Below are 13,599 nucleotides of genomic sequence, written 5' to 3' on the forward strand. Positions count from 1 at the left end.
GTTAAAGAACCCCAGGTGGTCGAAATTATCCGGAGCTTTCCACTATGGCGTCCCTCATAGCCTGGACCACTTTGGGACGTTAAACCCCATAAAACCAAAACCAAACTGTATAGTTCGTGAATGCTCCGTCTTCTGTACCAGTGGTTCCTTTGTGATTGAACATGGTATCGTGTCGCTACAGGCCAACTTCTCTTTGTCGTTAGTGGGCTTTCTAAGTGCACCGGCGATAACCAACTTGCACGTTGCCGAATAAAGTGTTTTCTCTATTTCTCTCTCTGTATACACGTATAAGCGTCTCGACAAAATGTTTCGCGAGTTGTTACGTCATAAAAAACTCTTACAAAACAGTTACTTTCCTGCACTTCTCCTGAATGGAACAAACTTACTCCCGAGGCAGCCAGCCCGACGCGTCTCGAAACCGTTTTAACAGCTGTTACCTCATGGGTATGCTAGAAGGAGCATATCTATTAGCGTGAAACGTGAAGGTATACTTGCTGTTTTGCCCTGTCTGGCGTCTCTTCCTTTTTGTACTTGTATACTGTCACGTATTTTCCTTTTGCACTAAGTCAGGCATGCGTCATGGAATTATTTGCTGTTATTTACTGATGCTCCCCCCCCCCCCCCCTCTCTCATTATTCAATGCTCTTGTAGATACCGAAAGTGAGCTTTTTCTTCGTGATAAATTTGTCAAGCCTGACATTTGAAAGAAATAATTTTTTACATGAACGCCGTTGCACTTTTATTTCTGGAAATTTTAAAATGAGGTTAATGACGCGTTTTATATTTCTAAAAGTTGCGCTAAGAATTTCCAGGGAGTGTAATCATATTGCTCCATTATCAAGAATTGGTCTCATACTATAAGCAGTTTAACCAAATTTGATACTTTTCCTCACTTTCTGCACGAGAATTTAAGAAGTTTTAGTGCTTACGCACAAACTTCAGGCGGAAATTTAGTGACTGCCTCGTTCCCGATATTCCGACCTGTAGGATCGCGGGATCACATCCCGAATTTCGATGTAATCGGGATACAAAAGGTTTGTGTGGTATGCGATGCTAGCGCACACTAAACGATATCACAGAGTCGAAATTAACCCAGGGCCCTCCACTGCGGAGCCTCTTTCCCTCTGCCTCCTTTCGCATTGTCCTTCTTCCCTCCCTTCACGGCGCAGTTTAGGTGTCCATAGGCATTTGCAGCTGTATACAGGCACGTAGCCGGAATTTTGGTGCGAAAGCACTACTTAGCACGGCCCCAACCAAAAAACTTCTGTGAAACCTAAGCTTGAGAGGGACCTTTGTCAATCTAGAGAAATAAAATAAATATTGCCGTGTATTGGTTTCGAACCCACTGAGGCGCGAACAGACCAGCTTCGCTGGGCAATGCACTAGAGCACTATGCTATCGCCGCAGCTTTTTTATTTCTTTCATGGTATTTATTCTACTAGCATGTTACTGATAGCATGTTAACAATAACATGCTATCGCCGCAGCCGATCACGCCTCCGGTTAAACTAAGGCTAAACACAAAGCAAAACCATGAGCCAACCGGGTTGAACATGCTTTCACCTGTCTGCTGGGTTTAACCCCGTGAAAACCCTGCCACGTTTTTTTTCGGGAGCGGCCCGAGGTAAATTCGTGTAGTACGGAAAGGTGGGTGGTGGTGGTGGTGTGACACTTTTTATTAACAGCCTTTATGTTAGGCGTTCGATAGGTCCTGGGCCAAGGTGACGAGGGCGTGTTGCAGGTTCAGGTCCCTGAAGGCAAGCCAGATGGGCCACGGTGGGGGTGGCGGGAAAGGATAGGCGGGGGTGGGGGATGAGCTTGATTTCAGAGGGGCGCTTGGATATGTGCCTGTGCTGCTATACGAGGACAGCACGACAGACACCAAGAGTGACAGCATTCCAGTTTAGGTGACTTTTACGAAGCGTTTATTCATGTCATTCAACGGGACACAATGACGACAAATTAAACTTGGCCTATAGATTGCTGGCTTACCACCTTCTACTGGCAAGTAGGCCATTTTCGTAGAAAATGAAACTCCTATAAGATGCATAAGAGCGAAAAAATAAGCGACCAGGTGTCGGCACTACCTGCCGTTTCCAAAAGTACGCTGCGCTGATGTCACGTGAGATTCTTTTCGTGAATATGAGCAGGAAAAGTTAAATGCTCGAACACTGAGTAAAACTTCGCATCGCTACGCTAGTGCAGTTTTATCGAGCTCCAGGTAGGCGGAAACCAAAACTAGCCGGGAAAATTAATCGAAGAGAGCCCACTACAGTCGACGTCATCAGCTTCGTCACCAGCTTGAATCTGAGTAACGGGAAAAACTTCTACATTATTAACTCCAATTTTTTCACAAAGGAGAGCGTCCTTTGGTGCCGAACTAGCATCAACGAAGTCATGAATGTTCCAATTGCGCTCAGAACAAGTATAGAGAAGTTTTCGTCTGTGTCGCCCTTTCAAAAAACTTTGAGATCACTGCGGCGACCCGCACTGGAGCAATGCGAAAGCGAAACGTCCGTATACTATATCGACGTCCGTGGCTGTTCTGACGTCCATGTACTGTATCGACGTCCATTGCTATTTTGACGTCAAGTGTATTTTTTCGTGTTTAATTAATAACCTAATTGTACCTCATCAACCAAATTTTTCCCACAGCAAAATTTTATCACACATCATGAGTCAAAATCACACTTTCACGCATTCATCTTCAGAGAACGACGTAACCGTGCGGACAGAATTTTCGGACACTCTTTGCTGACGCGACAGAGCCATAAAACGTGAGGAACGGCAGGTTCTGATCAACGTTGCGTCTGTCGCTGGGCATCCCCCCCCCCCTCACGTAGTTCTTCGCAGATGGGCGCTCGCGCGGCGTTAAGTGCGTGCGCCACGTACGCCCCGCCCCTTTCCGTGTCCTTGGCTGGGCTGCACCGGTCGGCGATGACAGCCCGCCTAGTCTGGCGCCGAGTGAAAGCCGAGGAGCCGTCACGAGGCCCGGCTCTGCGCACGCTATCTCCCAAGGGTTCGTGCCGCCAAGCCCGGAACGTAGATTTGACGCGTCCAGGAAAAAAGGCGGTGTTGCGTTTCGTTCTGCGTACTCGCCCAGCCAGTCCTTCACTAGATGGGGAAGGAGGCAACATGCGTGCCGATCAAATGTCTAGCTTCCTGCGATGTTACGCGGCGTGTACGTGTATTTCAGTATCTTTTACCGCTGTTGGAACGTGTACGGGGGAGGAGGCATGCTATCACAGATTTGACGGGAAGCTTCGGGGCTGCAGCAGCGAAGAGCCAACAGCAGCTTCGGGGCTTTCACGTAAGCCTGCGTTTCGACCGGGTTAGCGGTTTAGAAGAACGAATGGTTTTAAACGCTTATCACGTGGCCGAACAGGTTCGGATGAGAATTCGCAAGGCAGATGCTGCCTGCCTAATCGTTAACAAATGAGTCGCCACATTTGGAAGGCGTGATCCGTAGGCGTATTTGTCGCCATGAGATTATGTGCTCGGAAACTTATCACAGAAGGATCGTTCAGAATGGAAGGCATAATAACACTACACGCGGGCCACTGGCATACTTTATGAGTGTGCTGTTCACGCTTATGACCACGGCGCGGTATGTAGCTCAGGCTACGCGCTGCCACTAGTCGCGTTAGATTTGTTGGGCGCAGCAGAGTCTGTGCGAAAAGTTTGTGGCCCAAAGGCTACGCTGCGCCTGTACGGAGTGGCTAAGTATTGTCGTTGCTTGATGACTTCGAAGTAACTCTGTAGGATTTGGAGAGCGAGCGAAAAGTTAGTCAACGGCCACTGCGTCGTGCCCGCCTCGACAGCAAGGCCACCTCCTCTGCGTTGATCGCGAGCCACCTTTGTGCCGAGGAGCTTGTACAAAGCAGTGTGCATCACGTTTCCATGATGCGTTACCTCCACGCTTCGTAAACCAAGCACAGCGAGCCGGCGCCCAGCGATTATGCGTGTCCGCCTTCCGCCTTTATGCCATAAAACAGTAGTTACTCTAGCTGTGCGTGCGGTAAACAAATTTTCATGCATATTTCGAAGCCAGTTTGCTAGGCCACTTTTTGCGAAATTCGAAGAGCGTGTGCTGCATGAGATTTTGAGGCATCAGTTAGGAGCTACTGAGTTAAGTGAGTTAAACGCGCTGCATTATGCGAAGTTGCCTACTCGCAATATTGTTATAAAAGAATGAATCAATTTATTTTATGAAAGGAAGGACCGAAGAAGTTGCTTGGAGCGACGCGATACGGGTATGGAATTGCAAAGCAGTGATTAATATAAAAAGCCACCCCTGTTTTTTTACCGCGTTCATTTTGCATGCTTCGTTACCTCGCTGCTTGTTTGTACGTCAGATCGTATGCACTTAACCCTCCTCCAGTGATGCCTCATGGTCGATGTAGGTACTCGTAATAAACAATTTACAAATAAATAAAGTAAGAAAGCACCACCCAACCTCGCTGCCCAGCACAATCCACCTGTGCTTGTTTCTATCGGGCTCTATAGACGGAAGCACCGACCCTTTCATCCTGGCAATTCGCCCATTAAAAGCGCACCGATCTGCGCAATGTGGAGTAAACGCAATGTTCAACGCAATACGAGGCAGTGCAGCTCGCTCGCGAACGGATGCGCGGCAGCAAGAGCAATAAACGAGCAAGGACACCCACTACGCTACGACGCGTCCGCTACGCCCGGCAGCGCGAATCATTGTGTGGCGCAATAGCTCCATTCGCCGGATGCCGAAATCATCGCGCAGTGACTTGCGCCGCGCTCCGAATCCGCGCCTTTCTGTCACGCAGCCACGGTCTTCAAACGGTTGATCGGCGCGCACCCTCTCCGACACAGCGCGGGCTGCGGTCTCTACGGATACAGACGGGTTGGTGAGTGTCCGGGAAGGCTTCTTTTAAGACGGGTTTTTAAGACAGGTTGCAACGTTTTGGGAAAGTTTGTAGGCAATTTAAGAAAGTTTTAAGACAGATTGTAGGCCACTCAAGAAAGGTTTCATGACAGGCTGTACGACATTAAAGAGATTTTAAGACATGTTATAGGCCATGTACTGAGTAAGGCTTCGGAACAGGTTGTAGATATATTAACGGTTTTAAGACAGGTTGTAGGCCATTTAGAAAAGGTTTTGGGATAGGTTGCAGATATAATAGAAGCTTTCAGGCAGGTTACAGGCCATTTATGGAAGGTTTTGGGTCAGGTTGTAGACAAAAAATTTTAAGATATACTTTAGGCTATTAAACGTACTCTTTTGGAAAGGCTGTAGATATATTAAAGAAGGGCTTTAGTACAGACTGTAAGCCATTTAAGGATGGTTTTTAGAGAGGGTGTTGGTCATTTATGGAAAGGTTTAGGTTTAGGTTTATGGGGGTTTAACGTCCCAAAGCAACTTAGGCTATGAGGGACGCCGTAGTGAAGTTCTCCGGAAATTTCGACCACCTGGGGTTCTTTAACGTGCACTGATATCGCACAGTACACGGCCCTCCAGAATTTCGCCTTCATCGAAATTCGGCCGCTGCGGCCGGGTACGAACCCGCGTCTTTCGGGCCAGCAGTCGAGCGCCGTAACCACTGAGCCACCGCGGATGGAAAGTATTGGGGCAGGTTGTAGATATATTAAATGAAAGCTTGTAGTACAGGTTGTAGATGATTTAAGGAAGGTTTTGGGACATGTTGAGGGCCATTTATGAAAGTCGTAAGACTAGTTCTAGGCCATTTAGGGTAAGTTTTAATGTAGGCTGTTGCTATAGTTTAAAAGGGTTGTAAGGCAGATTACAGGCCTTTTAGGATAGATTGTAGGCCATGGTGCTGAAAGGTTTCCGCGAACAGTGCGAAATATGAGCGAGCTAGCAAGCATAAAACGCTGGGTGACGTCGATTGCGTTCATCGAGAAAAGTGCGAGAAATGTGCACTGGCGGGAAATGTGCACTCCAGTTTCCTGTTGAAGCGTGGTCACAGCGGAGCTTCTGCCCTGCACTGTAAACAAGAATCAACCCAAATAGGAGCTTAAATGGTTGGCGTCACTCTTTAAACTCCATATGCGGAGACATTTACTCCATCAATATAGAGTAAAAATGTGCTAAATGACATATTTTACTCCGTGCACTCAACAATGAGGCATAAAGGAGGATTCTCCTCCTTATAAATCCCATTTTTAAACAGTTTCTAGTCTCAAAGCGTCCCAAGTCTCCGATGGAGTAAAAAAAAAACAATTTTTAGCGTCTGGACTGTTTGTGGTCAGTCGTCTGATAATGGCAGTGAGTGACAACCCCTTGGTTACCATCGTCGCTGCATGGACCTGCTCACTTCTGCTCTTCCACGGGCGCCTGCCGCGGTAAAGATATCGGCTTGACGCCGTTTTCCGCTACAGCAAGCTACATAACTGAACGCTCTTTGGAAGCCTCCAGTGCTTTAACCATACCTGACCTTCCTTTGTTAGTGTCGCCACCCCGTTAGAGCCGCCGCTTAGGTCTAATTCTCACAGCTTTTTCAGTGTGGTTCTCGCGGTGTGTTGCAGCAGATTATGTGTTGCATGAACATTGAACAGTGATAGAACATAGTTTCAACGCTGAGCCTTTGATTGAGCTGATGAGGCTACAATTTTCCTCAGTGATATTGAAAAGCCAATCCTTAAAGTGAAGATGAAAGCAAACACTGCCTTACCAAACTACCTTTTTGGGTGTTTTCGTTTTCAACTTATTCTGCTCTGGTTTTTAGTCAAATATAGCGGGGTGCATGACCGTGAAAACTACCCAGTGACTCCTTTTCAAATTTGAACTATTGTTTCTGAAGTTACATCCCTTTACGAACATAGCCAACCATACGAGCTCGTAAAGTAAAAGCAGACGACAAGCAGACGACTCCTACCGCCTACCGCCTACCGCCAGACGGCGAAAAGAACGCGTGACGCGGGGTCACATTAGTGCAGCGCAGTTTCCCAAGTTTTGTTGCCGGCGATCCCGGCAGCTACTGCCCGTTTCCGCCGCTGGCACTGCTGTAAGAAGGAGCCTGAATGAAGATAAATAAACATGACGCAATTTTTGGGCTCCATTTCTGTGGGTAGTAAAAAATTTACTGTCTTGTACTCCTATACACCTCCCTTGTATACGGGAGTAACCAAAATACTCCATTTCTATGGAGTAAATAAAGCCTCCTTTTGGGTGTGCGCTAGAGGACAAGCCATTTACTACCACTTGGGCGTTCTTTTGTTAACAGTGTGGGGAAAGGGTTTGCCAAGAAACAACACCGCGAAAAATGAATACGAACGAAGAAAAAAAGTACGGATGAGGGAAGCGCCGACTTCGTATAGGATTTATTGAAGCAGAAACACTTACTTTATAGGCAAAAACCGGAAACAAAAAACGAAAGCCAGTAGGTAAATGGAAGAGCGAAGCATCGGTGCGTGCACGCGTTTAAAAAGCGAGACATCGAAAAAAAAATCTATGAGAAAATTTCGGCAATTAAGTACCGGAGGCATATCTACACGTCCTTCTGAATCCCGACTGTATTAGTGAAATGGTACGCCCTGCCTAAAAGCTCGAGCTCTTTCTCAGATAATACAAGTTGCAGGTAACTTATGCAGGCATCTTTGTTATGGATGATGGAAAGCTTCCTTGGCCACGCGCGTGCCTTTGCGTGTAAATGCAATTACCCTGCCAGGGAACGTAAGGACCCAGCCGTGCGTGCGATAATAATGGAAGGGTCGCTCTTGTGTGGACTGTTTTCTCTTTTGAGCCTCACGTTTACGAAGAGCATTGTATGCCCCCCGCCCACACGCCATGACATGAAAACGGTACGTCGAGCATGACGCCGACCCTCGACCGAATAACTGCACTACATGGTTGACCAGACCCTTAATGTGCCCTGATATATGCGCTTGATTTTTTCTGCACCTCTGGGCAAATACTCTCGAGATTTTTAGGAAAAGAAAACGCGACCTTGACGCTGTGACTACCCTCCTACCTTTCGACCATGAGGCATTTGTTGTATTCATGAAAAAACCGCAGTCTTCTGTTGCTCTCTGCCGATACACTGTTGCGTGTCACCTGCGCTAAACAATTTTCTCGCCACCCGCAGATGTCAGCTACTCCATTTACCCAGTCCGTTTTACTGGTTCGAATCCCGCTCGGGGCTGAAGTTTTTTTCTGCTGTATACCGTTGCGACAGAAAATTTGGGCTTTCTTCCGAAATTGTTCGGCTCCAGGTTTGGCCTCGGGTTTGGCCCCAGGTTCGGCTTTATGTACAACCTTATTCTCGCATCGGCTCCCGGGCGAAGTCTGCGAGAATGGGACCTAAAAATATTTCAACTAACTCTAACTTGCTGTTAGTTCTACTCAGACAATCGCAGAAAAACGGGAATCCGGCCCGCGTGCAGAGCCCGCGCCAAGGTCTGAACTTAGCAAGGCAACACGAAGTTGGCCAAGGATACCAGCGAGCAAGATCTCTCCCAGCGTGCCGATGTATTACTTGCGCTGGCGCTAAATGCCCTCGGTATCCCATGGAACAGATTCCAGGTCAAGTCCGCTTCACTTGCCAGCCTAACATGATTTCAGTTAGTAAGTTTACTTGCAACCTTGTGCTTGAAGCTCGCGCGGAGCTCTCACCGCCGCACATGTTGGGTCGCGCAGAAGTTCATAAATATAGGCTTGACAATATTTCCGCCCGCATACGTGACCCCTTGCGGTATTCGCTCTGAGCCGCAAAACCGCCATGGGTGCGTGAGGGGCGCTCATGCTATAGATCTGGCTGGAAAAATAGAAGATTCTTGGGGTAAGTACATATGATATATATATATATATATATATATATATATATATATATATATATATATATATATATATATATATATAAAGATAAAGTCACCAGAAATTGAAAAACATAAGATTTAATTCACGACGTTTCGGCGTGACACTTGAAAAAGGCTGGTCCTTCAGCCGAAACGTCGTGAATTAAATCTTATGTTTTTCAGTTTCTGGTGAGTTTATCTTATATTAATCAATCAGCTGCCAAGAAATAGTTTTATATATATATATATATATATATATATATATGAGAGAGAGAGAAAACGCTTTGGCTCGGTTAGAAATATAGTAAAAACATATCCGACGAAGGCCGGTACCGCGGCCGAAACGTCATTAAATTGTTCTAAGCTACAAACGTGTTCATATATATATATATATATGACAGAAGCCAACAGCCACAGAAACCAAGGGGCACAGGGGATTTTTTTTTTACAGTTATTTATTTTTGTGGTGTTGATCAATTTAGAATATTACTCAATATGTTATCGTTTAAAGATAACTGATTAGAAAAGCAAGCAGAAGAAAAAACAACCACCTGCCGCCGGTGGGATCCGAACCCACGACCTCCGAATTACGCGTCCGGTGCTCTACCTCTGAGCTACGGCGACGGCTGTCAATTCTTCTGCTTTCGGGGGTGTTTATGTTTACAAGTAACCTAACCTTGAGAGTGTTCATCAGCGCCACCCACGTTCATAAGCGGCGGACGTAGAACGTCCTGAGTTACCGCAGGTGTGACGTAGAACGTCATCGAACGGAGAGGGTGGAAGCTGCGTGAGAACCCTCATATTATATATATATATATATATATATATATATATATATATATATATATATATATATATATATATATATATATAGGTACAGTATAACGACAAACGCGACTGTTCTTTTAACGTTTATTTTGCCAACAGTTTCGGGAATGGTATTCCCTTCGTCAGGGAATACCATTCCCTGCCCTGACGAAGGGAATACCATTCCCGAAACTGTTGGCAAAATAAACGTTAAAAGAACAGTCGCGTTTGTCGTTATACTGTACCTAAACTAGTAAACTGGGCCATTGGAACCCCTACTGAATATATATATATATATATATATATATATATATATATATATATATATATATATATATATATATATATATATATATTCAGTAGGGGTTCCAATGGCCCAGTTTACTAGTTTATATATATATATATATATGCCATGCATATGTCACGAACTGGACAGGATAACTTGGAGGGATGTGGAAGACGCCTTTGCCGTGCAGTGGGCGTAGTCCGGCTGATGATGATGATGACGTGCGTGGTACCTCCAAAAACGCAGTCGCGATAAATAGCGCAGAGTCGACGAAGCCTGTTGCAATCGTCATGAACAAAACAACTAATTGTAGAGGTCTAATTGTAGATAGGGTTAAGAAGAGTGCTCCCGAGGCGCTACCCGCAAACACAGCCCAGGAGGAGCACGCAAGAAGCCAATGTCGTGAGTACTCCAGGGATAAAAACTCTTACGGTGCCCGGATGTTCTCGTTTCAGTGCCCGGATTAGTGGAATTCAGTGCCCGGATGTTGGCTCTCGGTTTCGGCGTGAAGTCACCACACTGCCGACACACAAAAGTTTACACATAAATGTGCAGGAGGCATTGGTGCCTTTGTGTTGTTTACGACAACTTTCCGCCATTATTTTTTGTCTAGCGAAACTTTAAAGCTTATTGTCATGCGGCGCACTGTGCAGCACGAAGGGCAAGGAGTTTGAGTGGTATCGGCGGCGCACCCCGGGGTGAGGCCAAAGAAGCGGCCGCGCCCCTTTCCCCAATTACGCGCTTTGCATTCGAATTGGATGGCCCGAAAAAACCCCGGCGCGCGCCCTGTCCCTGTGTCCGTGCTCTGAACCCCGGATAAATCAAAACGGCCACGAGTGCATAAAGAGCGCTCGGTCTAGTGCCGGCTGGAAAATTAAGGAGAACATTCTAGGGTCCACATTTCGGACTGTGTCGACGCTTCTGTTGGTTCGTGACAATATTCCTGATTTTCAACTGTGAGGAAGTTATATACCCTGTTAAAAAAATCTACCTATACCAACGCTTGACCGCCGATTATTTGAGCCCCTTCTCGGATGGTGTGCCGTGACGGCCCCCGAAATCTTGTGGGGGGGGGGGGGGGGGGGGTCGGAGTTTGCCCCCTCGTATGCAGGCGACAAGCGTCACTCGTCAAACCGCAGTTGGAGTTTTCGCTGGCGGCCTCTCACTACCCTGAAAGCGCTTCCAGCGCCGTCATAACGTGGAGCCAGAACTCAAGAGCGAAGCGCCTAATATGACTTATCGAGGCCCTCCAATCAGTGGCTTCGACCTGTTCTCATGACGTCACGCGTTTCGACTTTTTCCAGTGTGGCAGGCCTCCGTCCTTCGCTGTCTTCTACCAAGGCGACTACTAGGCCGTTCTTTATGCAATGAAGTGTTAACCCTAGCGTGGAATGCGGCTCGATATTGTCGATGTTGCCCCTTTAATGCGACTGCGTTAAAGCTCTCATTCTGCAGAAAATCCGTCGTCGTCGCCGGCATCGTTAACGGCGTTGTGAGCGGAAAATCCCCAAAGAAGCAACCTAAGTGGGCCACCTAGGTCACGTGACCTTGTGACGTCATCACAACCTGTTTACCGAATTGTGATCAAACTGACCACCATAGCAGGTGGCAGTTAATGATTGGCCACGAGAGGTTGCTGGGGAAGAGCAACCTAGGTCGCACAAGCCCCACTGGTGGAAGCACCTGTGCTTTGTCTACGGTCGTGAATCTAGGCACGAAGCCCTGCGAATTGCGGTCAAGCGTCCCCAAACACTGCTTGGAAATGTCCTACCGCGGGTCCTTTTCCCCGCCACGGATTCATCGCGGCATCAATCGCGCTCTCTTTTTCATGTTGAAGTTCTTCGTGCTGGGCTTTGTGCACTCGAGACAGTTGAGATGCTTTCCGTGCCAGCAGTTTACCTCGCGCTTTCATTCGGTGGTCCTCCATATAGGGATGCCATGGTTGTTTTCCCACGATGCCTGGAGTGGTGCATACGTACACTCTCTAGAATTTGTTTGGAGAGCCCTTAGGCAGTCTAATGACAGTCCGCGTGCTGTGTATAGAAAATTTTGTAGGGAGTGTCCTTCGATGGGCATTTCATAGCTTGGTTGAAGTTGCGTGTTTGCCCGCTTACGTTTGTCTTCCTTCATGCGAAAACGCGTTCACTGTTGGTGGTGCACCGTCGCCGTGAACTGCAATTAAGCCTCGTATACATAGACCCGACGTTGCGGGTCGAGTCGGGGCACGAGTTGAGCAAGGTCAACTCAGCTCGATGAATGTCTGTTTACACGAGCTCGATACTAGCGAGTCGACTCTCGCGGCGCACTCTGCGAGGCGTGACCGCACGAGTAGTAAAGCGGCGCTCGCTTCTGTTCTGTTCTGTTTTCCCAAAATACTTTGCCCAGACGTGAAAGAGGATTAAGTGTAATTTGCGGAGGGGGCTGCGAGTCAACCCGCCTTCTGCAGTCGGGCTGGCCCAACCAGACTCGACGGTTGCCTAGCTCGACCCCCTAGCGTATGCATGAGCCCGACGGCCGGTTTTCAGCCCGACAGCCTACTCGACCCGACTTTTGTCGGTCTCATGTAAACGCCCGGTATGATTAGCAAAGCCGTCCTCTTAAATTAAATGGATTTTTTTTTCACTGCACAGAACATTTCCATTTGCCTGACGGGTGCCCTCAGGCTCGCTTCAAACATAGTATGACGAGAACTGTGCAGCACTTCTCATTCATATAGCAAATGCTCAATGAAAAGCAGTGCTGGCTAAGTGGAACTTCACGAAACCTAGTGTGACGTAGTTTAACAGGAATTTAGCAGACTTATCAGAAGAAGCACCCAGGCAATTGTCAGAAGAAGAGAACGAGGTTTGTTTGTTAAAACTACAAAGGGCAGGACTGTCTAAAATTGATTGTGCAAATACTTAATGTTCGTACACAGTGAGCTCGCAGAAAAGTTAATCGGTTTGCATTTTTTGAGCAGCTGTATACCTGGGAAGTAGGACAGCCCTTTGATTTGTGTAAAACTTTTTAGCGCTGGAAATGCTTTGCGCATCAGTGAGTGCTCTCTTGACCCTAGGTTTGCTCGAACGAATGCTTTTAAACATTGTGTTTTCTCTCCGCGCAGTGTTGTTACCGCTCAGTGTTTTTATGGTTGAAATTAGGCGGAAGAACTAAAACCCCCTGTCCCTTATCAGTAGCTTTGTTATTGTGCACTGATTGGAGTGCCAAGTTTTCATTTCTCTATGATCGTCCACATTTTTAATGCGAAAGGACTGCTTCACGCGATCAAACCGGCTGACTGGATTGTGTGAGGGTGACCTTGAGGGTGATCTTGAAACAACGATAAATAAGTAAATAAATAAATAAATAAAACACTACCGCGACTGGGATTCGAACCCCCGGCGGCGCGAACAGCTCAGATTCGCTGGCCACTGCACGAGAGCACTATGATTTTTTTTCTTTCATGGTATTTGTTTACATGGTTTTGTACAGAAAGGATATATATATATATATATATATATATATATATATATATATATATATATATATATATATATATATATATATATATATATATATATATATATATATATATATATATATATATATATACAGAAAGAATAGCTATACATATGTGTGTGTATACACACATACAAAAAAAAAAGGCGCTACATGGCACAAACATGATAGTAAACATATTAGAACTGAAAGGCCGGTAAGGATATACAGCGCATCAGCAGG

The 13,599-nt window shown here is 46.5% G+C and overlaps 1 protein-coding gene across 3 annotated transcripts in view; it reads left to right on the forward strand.

Moving 5' to 3' along the window:
• The window catches only part of LOC149364841 (uncharacterized), a 59,842-nt gene that overhangs the window by 34,360 nt on the left and 11,883 nt on the right, over window positions 1–13,599 (forward strand). Inside the window, exon 1 of one of the 3 annotated variants that reach the window (XM_089574772.1) lies at window positions 3,116–3,309. The exons of the other annotated variants lie outside the window; for them this stretch is intronic. The gene's annotated coding sequence lies outside the window, so the exon portion shown is untranslated. Of the gene's footprint in view, window positions 1–3,115; window positions 3,310–13,599 lie in introns of those variants that run through there. 3 annotated transcript variants of the gene reach the window in all.

This window comes from Amblyomma mixtum, chromosome 2 (assembly GCF_055824585.1).
Source record: "Amblyomma mixtum isolate Tamu chromosome 2, ASM5582458v1, whole genome shotgun sequence".
NCBI classification, from domain to species: domain Eukaryota; kingdom Metazoa; phylum Arthropoda; class Arachnida; order Ixodida; family Ixodidae; genus Amblyomma; species Amblyomma mixtum.